A 14,620-nucleotide genomic window follows, 5' to 3' on the forward strand; every position below is an offset into this window, starting at 1 on the left:
GGTGTCCTTCACGGCCTGTGTGACTGTGGGGAGCAGAACAGGTCCCCTCTGGGGATCAACCGGCACGCCAGGCAGGTCAGCAAGTGGGGATGAAGGGCCAGTGCGTGGTGCGACATAAGGTTTCAACCGTGACGAGTTTACATACCAGCGACGCAACCCCGACTGGATGCGAACACATTGGGGATTGCGAACTTCTATCAATTTAACGGGCCCTTGCCAAGTCCTGTGCAGTTTAGGGGATGTACCCACAGGCACCTGCGGACAATGGAGCCACGCCACGTCGGCCACAGCCCTTGGCATGTCGCGTCACGACCGACGAGCATATCGCTCGTTCGGGGCCTGTGTCTGGGCCGTAGCGAGCCTGGCGGCCTCCCATGCCTCCGTGACACGGTGAAGCGACTCGCGGACGTGTTCAGGCAAGGACAGGGGAGGTTCTTTCAAGGCCGTAGCCAGTTGCACTTCAATGGGAGGCATGTTCTCCCGCCCGTACATAAGGAAAAATGGCGAGTATCCCATAGAAGCGTGTTGGACCATGCGGTAGGCAGACAGAATGCCAGGTATGTGCAAGTCCCAGTCAGTCTGCTTTTCACTCACCGTATGACAAAGCATGGCTGACAGGGTACGGTTAAACTGTTCCACCATACCATCCGTCTGCGGGTGGTAAGGGGAAGTGCGAATCTTCTTTGTGCCCAAAGCTGTGCACACATCCCAGAGCAATTTAGAGGAGAAGTTACGGCCCTGGTCCGTGAGTAACCTTTCCGGAGCCCCCTTGTCCATCACGTAGCCATTCAGGAATGCTTCGGTGATAGAGAAAGCCGATTGGTCGGGCAGGGGCCAGGCCATCGGCCAGCGAGAAAAATATTCAACCCCAATCAAGAGGAATTTGTTACCCCTAGCTGAAGGGAGTAACGTCCCAAGGATGTCCAGAGCAACTAGCTCATAAATCCGCGACACTTCGATTGATTTCAATGGCGGAATATATTGCTCACGCGGCAGTTTCCGCCTCGCACATTCCTGGCATGCCCGGATAGCCTTGATGACATCCGCCGTCATACCGGGCCAAAAGAAATCCCTCTGCATCGTGAGCAAGGTTTTCTGCACACCGAGATGCATCAACTTGTCGGCATGAGTGCACGGATGAGATCATGACGGAGTGATGTCGGCACGACAAGCCGTGAACGGCCCAACAAGCCGTCTCTGTACATAAGCAACCCATCCTGGACGGTAATCAGCTGCGAGTTCCCGCAAGACGAATGAGATCCCGACCCTCCGGCCCGATCTCGCAGAGGAGCCAACAAGGCGTCGGCCATCTGCTCACGCTGCAACACCGAGCGCGACAGGTGCAGCATGCTGTCGGCCCCAACTGGCGCGGCCTGCCCGTCAACCTCCGGCACCGCGCTCATAACTGGGCGGGGTGGGGAAGGCGGTGCCGCGCAGTGATGTGTGCCCGACGACCAGGTACAAGGAGGGCCTTGGGGCAACCTGGAAAGTGCGTCTGCATTCCCATGGCGGGTACCCTTACGGTAGGTTATGTCAAAATAAAATTCCTGCAACAACTCCAACCATTGTGACAGCTGTCCAGACGGTTGTTCCAATTTCAACGAGTATTGCAGGGCCGCATGGTCAGTGCACACGAGGAATTTTCAACCGTAAAGATAGGGCCGGTACTGGCAAACAAAATGGACGATCGCCAGCAACTCCTGGCGAGTGACACAATAACGAGTTTCAGCGAGGGACAAAACCCTGCTGCCATACGCCACAACTCGTTCAATGCCGTTTTTACGTTGAGACAGAACAGCACCGATGCCGGTGTCGCTAGCGTACATGTCAAGGATGAAAGACTGCGAGAAATCCGGGTAGTCAAGTGTCGGTGCGGTAGCCAATCGATCCCAGAGAGACTGGAAGGCCATTTTTTCCTCTGATCCCCATTTGAACCTCTGATTCTTGCCCGTCAAGACATGCAGAGGCTTTGCCAGTATGGTAAAGTTTTGAACGAACCGACGATAATAAGATGCAAAGCCAATGAACCGTCGCATGTCGCCTACGGAAGTGGGAGTCGGCCACTCATGGACACAAGAAGTCTTGTCCGGGTCAGTGGAGACACCGCCAGAGCTGACGATATGGCCAAGGTAACGGACAGAATGCTGTAATAAATTACACTTCTTGGGCTTAAACTTGAGATCGGCGGAACGCATTCTTTGAGAAACAGCCTTCAACCGTTGATGTTGTTCTTCAAAACGTGGTAGGTGCGGCATTCAAGCCCATGGGAAGGCGGTTAAGTTTTGTTGTGTATATGCCCCCCTTTTTAATATTTAAAATTAAAATTTTTTAAGAATTATTCTGCCAACATAGATAATATCATTTTTTTTAATAGACACGGGGCAACGTGAGAACGGACACGCCCCCACACACTAACACAGATGTGCGCACACCTCATTTCAAAGGAAAGAGGGCATGAAAGAGGGTAATCACGGCCATCTTTGTCTTTCCGAGAGGATCTCCACACACAGGCACAAAGCTGGGGAATGACACCAATAAAACTCCCGGGCAATGGCTCAAAGGAAATTAACACGTTCTCAGAAAATAAATAAATAAAAGCATGCGCCGGGTGCTTCCACACTGGAAACAACCGTCTTTGTCTTCCCACAACACGGACAGCAAAAATTGCACACGCAAGGAATAACATCTCCATGAGAGATCGGGTCACGATGAAACATCGGGAACACGGTTTCGGCATAACTGGGGCATAATGGAATAAGTCGCATTTCAACTTCCAAACCAAAACAACTTAAGCTATGTGAGACAAAAGATATGATCCCCGAGCGAGGGAGGAAATAATTAAGCTCGCTTAACGCGTAGGTTTTCGCGACAAATATTATTCAGTAACAAAAACATGGATTCGAATATCTCTTTTATATATATATATATAACTCGAAGCGAATCATCGGTCTGGCTAATGTATAACTTCGTTGGCGCCGTCACGAGCCCCCCCCCCCTTCCAGAACGACAACAGCTGTGTCTTCAAAGCTAATAAACACACGGACAAACACGCACGCGAAACACACGGACGGACACACACACGGATGCAGATGGCCACACACAGGAAGGTTTTATGACAGACTTTGAACAACTCGGGAAACGGAGGGGATTTTTCTCAATATAAGCTGGAAAAAAATCCATTCAACTAAGATCGTCTGGGCCACGGGCCCCACCACCAGAGATCGTCAGGGCCTCTGGCCCCACCACAGATCGCCAGGGCTCCGAGCCCCATCACAGTTCTTCACGAGCTCCGGCCTACATCTCATCTCGTCTCCGGGCTAAGGCCACCAGAGATCTCCAGGGCGACAGCCATCTCTTCTCGTCACCGCCAGCGAAGAAGCTCTCGTCATCCAGAAGGACGAGGTTCGCGTGGTTCCGAGGTGCATCGCCTGCCGCAAACGAGCACACGAGACTCAACCACCTTGACGTGCATCGCCGAGGTGCATCGCCTGCCGCAAACGAGCACACGAGACTCAACCATCTTGACGTGCATCGCCGAGGTGCTCGCCTGCCGCACACGAGTGAACGAGCCAGCTCTCTTGCCGCCACCACGCCGAGGTGCTCGCCCGACCGCGCCGCCAATCTTCGTACGGGCTCTACCGAGGAAGGAATCTGCAGTCGCCGATCACCGCAGCCGCGACAAAAAGGACCCTCCTCTGAAAGTCGTTCGTACCCACAACTTCCCCCACCAATAGACCCACACACACGCACGCATCGACGCCCCACTCACCTGTGAGACTATCCTATCTAGTTCACCCTTACTGTCGTATCAACCCTACACAATTATTGGAAGACTGATTATCAACTACATGAACCATCAGCTGGCCATGAGGAATCGTGGCCCATCGAGTGATTAAGAGTCCGTCGGTTATAAGAGTGAGGTTGGTTTCCGTGCCTTTCCCTTGTTCCGCTCATCACATAGGCGACCAATAGACTCGTCGAGGCAAACTCAACCTCCCGAAATTCTCATTACAAATCGACCGTGCACAGAGAGAGAAAATCTTGTCAAACCAGTTTTCTTTGTCTTAGAGTCTCGCGGAAGAATTAATTAAAACCGAGCCAAATTCGCTCTCCCGCAACACGCCTCACCCACCATTGACTCCAACCTTCCGTTAAAAGGATTTCACACTTGCCGATGAATCTATTGACATATACTTTCGCCTCTGGGATACAATAAGTGCTGTTTATTACCGCAAATGAAGTGTGTCATGTTTGTTTTCAAACTCGGCCAGTCGCCGATTGTGATCGATACAAAAACGAACTAATGAGATGCCTGGTGGAAAGGTAGAGGGTACGATTGCATAATACATTTTGGTCATTCAGTTCGTTAAATGCACAATATCGAAAATGCATAAGAGTTTAGAGTTATTCAATTTAGTAAATGCATACGTGTTTATTCATTCATTTTAGTCAATGCTTAATCTCGTAATTGCATAAGAATTTTAGTTATTCATATTAATCGAACGCATGATATCGCAAATGCATAAGAGTTTGGTTATTCATGAATTATTGACGCATGTTCGACCTGCATGATAGAATGTCACATGCTTGTTAGAATTAAATTGCTTAACACCAACTGTTCGAGTGCTTCTTTCCAAGTCCATGCAAAACCATCTTATTCTTGATAACTGTATCCTGTGATGAGATATGAAAATGGAGACCTAAATATCATAACACACACTAGGATAATCGGTAAACGTTTAATCATTGATCATCGTGTTATCCTGATTGACGTAACTCTGGATAAACGAAGCTGAGCCTAATTACCACAACTGCTCACATTAACATCATCGCAAGCATCCGCATAATTTACTACGATTATCTCCGCGATTATCATAATTTATGCATACGATTACTCACACCATCATAATGTATGCATATCATTACACGCATTATCATAATTTATGCATGTTAATACACACATTAACATAATTAATGCGATTTGCGCATTTTTCGGAAAATTTTTAATTTTTATTATTTTCATCAAAATTTCATAACTCCGACACATACAACAGTTTGAACAAGCCTTGCGGCGTGCAAAACGCCATTTTTGGCTTCGACGCATCATCGAGGGGAAGCTGCCAAAATCCCGACGAGAGGTCCAGGGTAGAGAAAAATTTAGCCCCCGACAAGGCGTCCAAAGAATCGTCTATCCGTGGCAGGGGGTAAGCATCTGCCACGGATATTTTATTCAACCAGCGAAAATCAATGCAGAACCGAAGTTAGCCGTCCTTCTTTTTAACTAACACCATCGGGGCGCCCCAAGGGCTGTTGGACGGCGATATAATGTCAGCCGCTAACATCTCGTCCACCGCGCCACGCACGTGCTCCCTTTCCATAGGACTCATGCGGTGTGGGTTCATGCGTATCAGCCCTGCCGCACCAGTGTCAATGTGGTGTGACAAGAGCGAGGTACGACCCAAGTCAAAATCATCTTTGCTGAAGATGTCCGCGTCTGCGACAGCAGTGAGAGCAGCGCGTCACGCTGCGGAAGGGACAGAGACGAATTCTCCCGGCACAATTCAGCGATTCATCTATTGTCCGAATCAGCAGTACAAGATACGCCCGCAGCCAACCCACGCGGGCGGTCCCCGTCGAGGCCAGTAAAGGCGGTAGTGGCATGGGCCAAAACCGCACCTGCCGGAACGACTACCTGTTCCGGGCCCCCATTCAAGACTTGCAAGAATGGGGCTTGTCCGGCCCGAACAATGGTTTGAGCCACGACAAGAGAGAAAGCCTTAGCCAAGGAATTAGACGGGGATAGCAAAACACCTGCCGTCCCATCCGCAACCTCCAACCATTTACGGTAACGCAATGGGATGAGCATCTGCGTACCAGAAGGGATCTCTACCGCGACATCGACAAGCGCGTGAACGGCGTGTTCTGGAGGTGGGCGGCCCAACAGGGACGGTAGGAACCACAATTTACGTCCTTCAGGCATTTCCAAACAGCCCTGATCCACAAGGATCTTAACAGGCATCCGACGAAGAAAATCGGTGCCCAACAGACAGGGAACCGCCAATGACCATGAGATAAGGTCCCAACCTGGCGCGGCAACGTTCCTTATGGCAACATGGACCTTCACCCGTCCAATGATACCCATGCTACCCCCATTAGCGGCAATACATGCGTCAAAAGCCGGCTGAACCCGAGAAGCAGAGATGGACAGCAAGTGAAAAATAACATCGGAAATGATGGTGGCCGACGCTCCGGTTTCCACCAAAATACGCACGTCCACCCCTTGAATGGAGCCCGGCACCGTAGAAGACCCCGACGCAGCCGCGACCACCCGCCGAGCCAATTTTTTTTCCACTGGGTAGTAGTGCGCGGTGCCGAATCTACATGTCCACAATTATCATCAGGTAAGCCGCCCGCAGTGTGAAGGGATGCATGAGGTATCGGGATATCCCGGGTGTCTGATGCATGCCGACTTGCCCGAGCAGAATGGCGATTCGCCTCCGGGGGTGGGGATGGAGGGAGAGTCGACGGAGGCGGCGGAGGACCGGAATGGCGCCGACAATCTGGAGCGAAGTGGCCCAAGCGGCCTCACTTGAAGCACGTCGTGGCCGCCTGACGGCCGGCCGCGTCGGCACCGGCCCGCGGCATCCCGGCCCCGTTGCGTCGCAACCCCGGCTGGCACTGCAGCACCCAGCGAGGAGCAGCGGCCACCAAGTCGTCGTCGCTGGACCCGTCCGGAATGTGAGCGTTCGAACATTCCACGTGGCCATTCATAGTGGCTTTTCGTTGTTTCTGGAGGAGCCCCGAGGGTGAAAATTCAATCTCCTGGCTCCGCCAATTGGGGTTTGGCCAGGAGACGTCATAGACGCCTGTCCCACCGGGGCCTCCGGCACAAGCTTATTAATTACATATTTATGTTTAATTCGTAGTTTCGTGGTAATGAATTGAAGGTGGAGGGGTTACCAGCCCCTCGCACCCGTCCAGAGCCCCCGTTTAGCGACTGTGGTGGTCACAGACCCCACGAGGGGAGAGGGCCAATGGGCATTGGCCCTCCCCCCACAGCACTGTCCACGACAGTGTTGCCCATCCGGCACCGCGAGGAGGTAGGGGGTTGTTTTGCCGACACACACACACACAGGCACAGGTACACCCAAAATGCCCTGTTGTCTCCACAACGTAACCTAGGACCGGTTTATCACGAGGAACGGCGGGTTAGCCTGCGTGGTCGTGACCAGACCACGCAGAAAGGCAATCTGAAGCCTGCCAGGGTGGTAGGGCACCACATTGCGCATTTCATAGCGTGTATCATAGCAGGCATTATACGCATATTTCAAGCGTACTTTCTTAGGCGCAATGGTATGGTGCAAATTTTAAATGCCATAATTTTGAAAAATAATACCTCACTTATCCCTGATTCTCAGTATAATTAAATTGTAAATGTTGTGGGTTTACTCTCGAACATACCGGTGTGCTGAAGTTGTAACTAATCAGCATGTTTTTTTTAGGTGACAAACCTTATAAACTGGTCGTGTCGGATGATAGCAGGTTCACTACACATTTATATTAAAGTGATCTAACCCAAAAGACGTTTATTATAGATTACTATGTTGTTTTCGGTATCTATTTCACCTAATGACGGTTGCTTTTGTTGCGATCGAAACGTCACGTTCTATAAATTTCATATCTACGTGACTTTACCGAAAGAACCAAAGAGTATAATCACATAATTCTCAGTTCATGAACACCATGTTGAAATGATTGGTACTAAATCATTACTCAACTTATTTATTAATATATTCAAAGAACCTTTAAGCACATGTAAATTCACATCCGAAACACAACTCTTAGAGACATTGTGGTTTGAGCTCTTTGGTCAATAAAAAATATATTTCTTGACCAAATTTGGGAGTGATCCACCCTTTTATTATCTTTTCCAAACGAAATCTGCTATTGATACCGAGTCTATGTAAAAAAATCTACACGGTAATTTGCCCTTGAATCTTCATTTGTGTTGTGATGACATCAAAATGGGATTTTGTGAAAAAATCATATTTGGAGGAAATGTCTAAATTAGGTCAACAAGGTTACATTGCAACAGACCCATTTCCAGTAAACCAGCTCATAACAATGCCCTGTAAGGAGAAACGTATCATAAAAACCAAAAGAAAGTAAATCACGCGTTGGACCATGGCCAGTGACAAAGTTTCACTGCAATAACAAATCAATGATTCTCCAAATACGCTTCATCAGCAGCGTTTTTTTGACAAGCAACGAATTCAATTTGTATGGTTCTGTAGCAGAAACGTCCTCGAAATTATGTTAACAAAAGAATTTCAGATATGGAATTCACTGCATCTTTGCCAAAAAAAGTCGTCAAATAATGACACTATTATCGCACTAAAATTTTTTAGAAAATAAAAATCACGGAGAGGCCTTTGTCAATTAACTGCTGGATGAGAGTCTCCCAATGATGTGATTCCTGGGAATTGTTTGATCACACTTCACCCTGCTCGTCAGTGCAGGTTGGTTACGATGGAGGCCCAGGACTCTTTCACATATCACTCGCCACTGAATTTAGTCAAGGCCAAATTCTAGATTTGAAGCTTTCGTGACTGCAAGGAATCATATTTTTAGGTTTTTTCGGTAAAGTCACGTAGGTTAAACATCAAAATTAATGTTTTGATGTTTTACCTACGTGACTTTACCGAAAAAACCTAAACATGGCCAAATTGTTTTCGTCATCATCATTAGCCATGAAGTATCCACTGCTGTATGAAGGCCTTCCCATCCGTGTCCAATCCTCATGATGTTGTGATGCAACAATCTTTCCATTACCAGCAAATGGGTTGATTTTCTGCACAGATATTTAACATCATCAATCATTGGAAGGACGTTATTAACCAAGTTAAGTATTTACAAACTGTGATGTTTCCATCCTACCTGCCTATGTTAACTGTTATTTCAGACTCTCTGAGTACATCACCAGGTTAAATATCTTTGAGGCGTCCCAGCCACAGGAGGATCCCCACCACCTCCGGTGGCTAGGACCGTCTCACAATGACATGCTAATCTCTCACATTAACAATTACGTACAAACTCCTTTTCTAGCTCCGCCCACTTACCTTTGTGTTGAGCCCACCAAAATCCTATATAAACTCTTGTTGCAGCAGCTCTTTCTACCATGTCAGCAGTTCTCATTTCTGTATCTATTCGACCTAATGACGGTTGATTTTGTTGCGATCGAAACGTCACGATCTATTAATATTATATCTACGTGACTTTACCGAAAGAACGAAAGAGTATAATCACGTAATTCTCAGTTCACGAACACCATGTTGAAATTATTGGTACTAAATCATCACCTAACATATTTACTAATATATTCAAAGAACCTTCAAGCACATGTAAATTCACATCCGAAACACAACTCTTAGAGCCATTGTGGTTTGAGCTCTTTGGTCAATCAAAGAGTTAATTCTGGACCAATTTTGGGAGTGATCCACCCTTTTATCATTTTTCCAAACGAAATCTGCTATTGATACAGAGTCTATGTAAAAAAGATCTACACAGTAATTTGCCCTTGAATCTTCATTTGTGTTGTGATGACAGCAAAATGGGATTTTGTGAAAAAAGCATATTTGGAGGAAATGTCTAAATCAGGTCAACAAGGTAACGCAGCAACAGACCCATTTCCAGTAAACCAACTCATAACTATGCAATGTTTGGAGAAATGTATCATGAAAACCAAAATAACGTCAATCACACCTTGGACCATGGCCAGTGACAAAGTTTCACTGCGATAACAAGTCAATGATTATCCAAATACGCTTCATCAGCAGCGTATTTTTTTTGACAAGCAACGAGCTCAATTTGTATGGTTCTGTTGCAGAAACGTCCTAGAAATTATTTTTACTTAAAAAGTCAGATATGGAATTCACTGCATTTTTACCAAAAAAAAGTCGTCAAATAAGGACACTATTATCGCACTAACATTTTTCGAAAATAATAATCAAGGAGAGGTCTTTGTCAATTAACTGCTGGATGAGAGTCACCAAATGCTGCGATTCCTGGGAATTGTTCGATCACACTTCACCCTGCTCGTCAGTGCAGGTTGCTTACGATGGAGGCCCAGGACTCTTTCACATATCACTCGCCATTGAATTTAGTCATGGCCAAATTGTTTTCGCCATCATCATTAGCCATGACGTATCCACTGCTGTATGAAGGCCTTCCCATCCGTGTCCAACCCTCATGATGTTGTGATGCAACAATCTTTCCATTACCAGCATATGGGTTGATTTTCTGCACAGATATTAACATCATCAATCATTGGAAGGACATTATTAGCCAAGTAAAGTCTTAACTAACTGTTATGTTTCCATCTTACCTGCCTATGTTAACTGTTATTTCCGACTCTCTGAGTACATCACCAGGTTAAATATCTTTGAGGCGTCCCAGCCACAGGAGGATCCCCACCACCTCCAGTGGCTAGGACCGTCTCACATTGACATGCTAATCTCTCACATTAACATTTACGTACAAACTCCTTCTCTAGCTCCGCCCACTTACCCTTGGGTTAAACCCACCTAAATCCTATGTAAACTCTTGTTGCAGCAGCTCTTTCTCCTATGTCACCAGTTATCCTGCTGTATCTATTTCACCTGATGATGGTTGCTTGTTTTGCGATCGAAACGTCATGATCTATTAATTTTATATCTACATGACTTTACCGAAAGAACCAAAGAGTATAATCACGTAATTCTCAGTTCATGAACACCATGTTGAAATTATTGGTACTAAATCATCACTCAACTTATTTACTAATATATTCAAAGAACCTTCAAGCACATGTAAATTCACATCCGAAACACAACTCTTAGAGCCATTGTGGTTTGAGCTATTTGGTCAATCAAAGAGTTATTTCTGGACCAAATTTGGGAGTGATCCACCCTTTTATCATTTTTCCAAACGAAATCTGCTATGGATACAGAGTCTATGTAAAATAACCTACACGGTGATTTGCCCTTGAATCTTCATTTGTGTTGTGATGACATCAAAATGGGATTTTGTGAAAAAAGCATATTTGGAGGAAATGACTAAGTGAGGTCAACAAGGTCAAATAGCAACATACCCATTTCCAGTAAACCAGCTCGAAACTATGCACTGTATGGAGAAACGTATCATAAAAACCAAAAGAAAGGCAATCACGCGTTGGATCATGGTCAGTGACAAAGTTTCACTGCGATAACAAGTCAATGATTCTCCAAATACGCTTCATCAGCAGCGTTTTTTTGACAAGCAACGAGTTCAATTTGTATGGTTCTGTAGCAGAAACGTCCTCGAAATGCTAGATTTTAAGCTTTCGTGACTGCAAGGATTCATACTGTTATTTTTTTTTCGGTAAAGTCACGTAGGTAAAAAAATGAAATTAAAATTAATAAAAAATTAAAATAAAATACAATTAATTTCATTTTTTTACCTACGTGACTTTACCGAAAAAAAAACTAAGAGTAATAAAAACTAAGAGTATGAGTCATCGAAATTATTTTAACAAAAGAATGTCAGATGTGGAATTCACTGCATTTTTACCAAAAAACGGTCGTCAAGTAATAACACTATTAACGCACGAACATTCATTTAAATAAAAATCACGGAGAGGCTTTTGTCAATTAACTGCTGGATGAAAGTCTCCCAAAGCTGTTTGATTCCTGAGAATTGGTTGATCATACTTCACCCTGCTTGTCAGTGCAGATTGGTTACGATGGAGGCCCAGGACTGTTTCACATATCACTCAGCAATAAATGTATTCATGGCCAAATTGTTTTCATCGTCATCATTAGCCATGAAGTATCCACTGCTGTATGAAGGCCTTCCCATCTATGTTCAACCCTCATGATGTTGTGATGCAACAATCTATCCATTGCCAGCACATGGATTGATTTTCTGCTCTTTCTCCACAGAGGATGCTCAATTTTTCGTTGTGTTCTCTCCTTTGCCTACCTCTCCATCGGTATCTCTATAATTGTCTCTCAATTCTAATTGCTATCTCTCTCTGTCAAAGTGCTGGCATTTCATCTGCCACTCTTCTATCTTACTGGTGTGCATTATCTAATTAGTTTGATCTAATTCCTGTTTCTCAGTTTAATCCCCAAAATGCACCTCACCATACCAAATATTGCACTTCATAGCGTAGATCACAGCAGACATCACAGCTGTCTCGATGGCTGGTCAACACGAAGTGCATATTGTAACGCCGCGTGGTCCGTACGGACAGTGAAAAGCTGCCCATAGAGATACGGCCGATACTGTTGGACGAAAAAAACAATAGCCAGTCGCTCGCGGCGGGTGACGCAGTACCTCTGTTCTGCCGGTGACCACTGACCTTGTCCGAGCGCCCATACAAACCCACCTACCCTCACCGAACCAGGACCCGAATCACGCGAACTGTCAGGTGCGGCGCAGTGAATCGTGTGTAATGTGTATGTGGGCCGAGCATGTGTAGTGCCGCGACTTGCCGGAGACTGCTGTGATGACTTTGGAACTTGGGCGTCGTCCGGCCGAGGTCCTGATGCGCGCTGCCATGGAGCCCGACACCCTGAAGCAACGTGGCCCCGGAGGCCACAGTTTTAACAAGTGACGAGGGCCGTCGCTGGTCTCGGTTGCTCCAGCTTGCGCGCTGTGTGCTGGGGCGGTCGGCCACCCGACCTCCAATCCCCTGATCGAGCCGCAGCGAAGACCTCCTCCGATGGCTGAGCGTCTTGTGGTCTGCTGGGCGCCGATGCTGAAGCACAGGCGATGATAGGCCATTTTCGTTTAAAGACTTCGTGCACGTGAATGTTCATAGTGACTCGCAAGGAGCATATATCAGCATCGTCTGCCGCGTGGATTACGATGCCCAACTTCTGTGCCAACGCTAATAGCTTTTCCGTCACCATGGCATCAATGCCTTCGCAGTCCATGCGAGGGCCAGGAGTGCTGTGCGGTAGGCGAGAGGAGTCTCCTTCTCACCCTTTCGCCGGTCGTGGAAGTGGTGTCGATTGGCAGACAGCGGTCCATAGACCGTGGCCATCAGCTGAAGTGCTGCTTGCAGTGTAGAGCGGCTCGATCTCGGAGTCGACATAAGAGTGGCCAGAGCGTCGTCATCCAGAGTCGCCGGGAGAGCTTGCAACGCATTATCGTCGGTCCAACCAGACATCTCCTGGTGAGCGAGAAATCGTCAGTGAAAAGCTCCCCAGTTGCCTCCCTCTGCTGTGAAAGCTGTTAAAACGGGCAGCCGCTGCTGGAACGTCTGCTTCGTTCCCGGCTGCCGATGTTCCCACGCAGCAACGTCATACAGTGCAATGGCGGCCCCCTCCGTAGGTCACAGCACGTCTGACGCGGAGGCCGCTGGTTGGTCTCGGCAGCGCCCGTCGCTTAGAGATGCCGTGGCGGGCGGTGGTTGGACTCCGCCACCCACATGGTGCGCTTGGCCCCCGTCACTCCTGGAGCTCGTTGCAGAAATGGCGCCAATTTCAAGTTGCGGCGCGGTGCCGGTTGCGGGAGCCGCCGTTTTTGGCGCCAATTTTCCCGACGCGCTCCAGCAACCGCTCCGCCCGCCAGAGTGATCTCTTCCAGTATGGAGGCGGCGGCGAGCAGCAGTTCAGCAAGGCGGAAGTGAGCATCCTGGAGCCCACCCCCCGACTGCGGCGGTACGTCTGGCAGCTGCGGCGGTTGTTGAAGCATTGGCATCGCCTCAGACTCCGTTTCCGAGTCCCGCGGACTCGCCTCCGCAGAGTCGTCACGTTGGCCCGGTTTGTGCGCATGAACTGTCTTCCTTGTGTCCCTCTCGTGCAGGTAGAACCACTTCTGACCCCAGTTGTAGTGGGCTTATATGACGACGGAGAAGGTTGATGGAGACAACACGTATTTATTACAGGTAACTTCAATTACAGCAGAGTAGCGACCCTGACACTCGAAGAGGAAACGGCTGGGTAGGTTAGAGCGTGGTGGAGGGTGAGGAGGGTGATTTTGAAAGAGGAACAACTTGGTGTTCATCTTGGGGGTAATGAGGTGTGGCTGTGATATTGTATGTTGATTTATACAGAGCTCTAACATGTTTAAACGTGTGTTCCTTGGACAGAAACATTAACATGACTTTGAATTTGTATGAATTGGGATAGAGAGTGGAGGAAAAATTTATTTTTTATTTTCATTATGCTTGCTGAACAAGGATCCAAAGGTTTAAAATTGGAACTGCAGACAACAAACAAACAACCCACAGAGTGGTGAGGAAAAACTATCCCAAACAATTCAAGCTGTAAGAGATAAAATATTATGGCGTTTATAAACCGAGTAAGTCAACTAGTCACCTAAAAACCCTATTATATGGTCGACTAGCTGACTCGTTGATGGGTGGTTTGAGTGTATCAGACCCTTAACGATGCGCCACAGAGCACGGGAGCCTCGAGCCGACTCATGACATGCAGAGCATAGAACGAGTTGCAAGACGCAATAATGTGTCGGTTGGCAGATCTGCAGGCTAGTCGGAGAGTCTCGAAACCAGTTTTCTTCCAAAGATGCTCCAGCTTCATCAGATTATGCTTTGCTGTGATCACCTCCGGTAACAGCGAATGACCTGTTCTCC

The sequence above is a fragment of the Lampetra planeri genome, chromosome 55 (assembly GCF_965212315.1).
Source record: "Lampetra planeri chromosome 55, kcLamPlan1.2.h2, whole genome shotgun sequence".
NCBI lineage: Eukaryota > Metazoa > Chordata > Hyperoartia > Petromyzontiformes > Petromyzontidae > Lampetra > Lampetra planeri.